The sequence below is a fragment of the Cupressus sempervirens genome, chromosome 3 (assembly GCF_028749045.1).
Source record: "Cupressus sempervirens isolate cs-2001-9-10 chromosome 3, ASM2874904v1, whole genome shotgun sequence".
Taxonomy (NCBI): domain Eukaryota; kingdom Viridiplantae; phylum Streptophyta; class Pinopsida; order Cupressales; family Cupressaceae; genus Cupressus; species Cupressus sempervirens.
In genome coordinates this window covers 127,082,658-127,085,798 of record NC_143120.1, presented here as the reverse complement: position 1 = coordinate 127,085,798, position 3,141 = coordinate 127,082,658, and the positions used below count along the sequence as shown (strand labels likewise).

Here is a 3,141-nt window from a genome sequence, read left to right as displayed (position 1 = left end):
TGCTTTATGCTTATTATCAGCCTATGAACTTATACTTTTTTGGCTGGGCTTTCACACCTATTATCAGCCTTTAATGTATTAACTATTGGGTTTCAGGTTCCCTGTAAAACTTGTTTATCTAATCAAAAACATTGTATCTAACTTTGTTTACAAAAATTTACATCCCAGATTCTCTGTATCAAGTGACCATTATTAAAACCAAATAGAACTATCCACTTCCTTTCAGTTAAAAATCAACAGCATGCGATATATCAAAGACTTGAAAACTTAATGATAGCTATTAGTTCGAGTAAGAAGCTTTTACACTTGGATTCTTGTTCATGTGCTCATCAAAGATTGTTTCAATTTGCTTCTATTGAGTGTTTCCACCTCTATCATGAAAATTGAATAAACAGGTCAATGATTAGAGAACTTTGATTCCCCTCGAACATAAGATAGTTGATTAATGCCATATCATAGTATATGATCAGACCAAGCTCGTGTGTGTCTCTTTGATCTTGATATGTAATTATCTCCTGATTAGTGATCTAAGTTTCAGCAATACTTATAAGTTGGAGGGAAATATATTTTCCCTTCATTCCAACCAATGAATATAAACCCTATTTTATTCTCACTACAAAGTTGATCTTTCTCCAACAGAGACTCCTAATCACTTATTTCTAGTAGTCTTTTAGTTCCAGCATAGCCAAGTGAAAGGCGATAATTAAAATCCCCAAGCCAAATAACTTGATCATGCTCCAAAAAAATTTAGGCAATTTCTTTAGCAAATATTTTCTATCCTAATGTCAAATGAGTATAGATAAAGAAAAAGCTTTTTTGATGATATAACATGCTGATGGAAATAGAACCCCTTGGGTTTCTAGTTGGAAATCACAGATCTTGTTTCCAAGGTAGTCCATTAGCCCACAACTGACACAAGAAACTTTTAAATCTTTGACATCCTATCTCAGATGAATTCTTATCCACACACATAGGAATATGCCAACTATTTTCTTGCTTGCTGCCAAACAGTAATTTGGCTGAGTTGAACTCAATTTGTAGCTCATTTCACCTAAATTTCATCAATTTGATAGAGTTCTACAGGACATTGGAGAATGAAAACACTATGGCTTGAATTTGATCCACTCAAACCACTTTCATCTTCTGATGAAATTGATCTAGAAGAACTACTTAAATCTGCCCAGTCAATTAGTCTTCCCAATGAGAGATGTTCCATTGGAGTGATCCCTCACATCAGTTTTAGTGGTGAACTTTTGCCTCACCAATCATTTTGGAAAGTAAGTTTGAGGCTTCAGAGGACTTTTTCTGTAAGGCATGCAGTTTAGAACCTTTCAAATTAGAATCAATATTGTTAACCACTTTTGTTGCTTCTCTAATTGAATCATGCCGACTAGAAGGTGATGGACTATCCAAGTGATTTCTATTGTTTTCAAGTTTTTGGTGAACAAGGAATAGTTGTTTCTCTATAGGGCTATTATCCTCTGCACCTAGGACATTTCCTACATTTAAAGGAAGAATTTATTGAAACCCAAGAACATATATATCCACAAGAGGTGATGCATGTAACTAGTCATCTAGCTTGAAGCCATTGTAATGTGCTTTACCCCCTATATTCTATGTTCCTATGAATATCCTTAGCTTTTGAAAATCTTCTACTTGGGCTATGTCTTGTTCAATACTTACTCACCTCAAATATTTAGATTTGTACAAGAAATTGCCTACTTATCCTCTTCTTGAAAGAAAGGAATCCTTACTTGACATGCTCCTTCGTCTTTCAATCAAATGATCTTAAAAAATCTCAAACTCATCTGCTTCGGTCTTAATGTTCAACCATTTTTTCACGACCAACTTTGTCCAAGAATTCTTTTTCTTTTTGCTTTTGTAAGCCTTTATTAAAGTAATAATGGAGGAAATCTCATGTGTTTTAAGAGTTTATTAGTAGCACCAATTCATATACCAATTCATTGTCAAATTTTACTTTATGTGATATGGATGTGATTTGTGCCTTCAACTCCATCTCACGATCACATAGCTCTCCATCCTTTTCAAAATCTTGACACTGAACAACTTCTTTCTTCTATTTTGTAATCTATCTCACTTCTCTCAACCTCTTTTGCTTCTTTAGGAAGTTGTGAATGGAAAAGATGCATACGAGAACCAACCTCATCAATTAGATCAATTGCTTTGTCAGGGATGAAATGATCACTGATGTATTGATGTAATGAGTTGGTAGTAGACTCTAGAGACTCACTAGTGTAATGAAGCTTGTGAAAGATCTCATATTGTTCTTGTCAACTTTTCAATATCTATATTACATCATCCACATTACTCAACTGATGAATAATATGTTGTCCCAACACATTAGGAACCAACTACTAATTAGGATTCAACACTAATAGAGGAAAAAACTATTGAAGGAGTCGCCAGAAAGTCTGTGATGATTGTTGCCCTAGATGACTTTGAGAGTTCTCCCCATGTTGTAAAGGCATTGATATTGATTGAGCATAACTTGGGGCCATTCCATAAATAGATGGGGGACTCCCTTCTGGATTAGAATAACCTTGAACTAATCCATTGGATCTGTATGCATTTGAATTGCTATTTGAAATTTATGACTAGGTATGGCCACAACCATATCTACCAACACTAGTACTAGAACTACTAGCAGTACCTGATACTTGACCTAATTTTATACCTCCACTAAGCCTTGAATTTGGTGAGATTACCTCAATCCCATCCTCTTGCAACAAAATTTCATCACTATAATTTGGATACTTACCACAGTCAAGTTTTTACATATTGACTTCACTTTGGTGGAGAATGAGAAAATAACTTCTCTTCATGTAAAATGAACATGGGAGTGCATTTTCTGCCAAAGTAACTCCTTCATGCTTGATTCATTCTATTTGGGATTTTAAATGCTAGGTTTTGTGTTTGATGTCTTCACACCCAATTATAATGCACAAATTTCATAGCATGTTGTCCACATTCATTGAAATAAAACTTGAAATTCCATGGAGCTTCAACTATGAGGTGCACTCATATACTTTCATATTAGAAACCATCATGGAATTCTTTGTTGTCACCATCTTTGAGTGTTTGACATACAACTTCAACATTATAGGTATAGTACGGGTCTGA

At 34.5% G+C, this 3,141-nt stretch overlaps 1 pseudogene; it reads right to left on the bottom strand.

The window, feature by feature from the left end:
- Window positions 1-267: 267 nt before the first annotated feature.
- LOC149565104 (type I inositol polyphosphate 5-phosphatase 4 pseudogene) lies at window positions 268-2,017 on the bottom strand (annotated as a pseudogene).
- Between the last annotated feature and the right edge of the window lie 1,124 nt (window positions 2,018-3,141).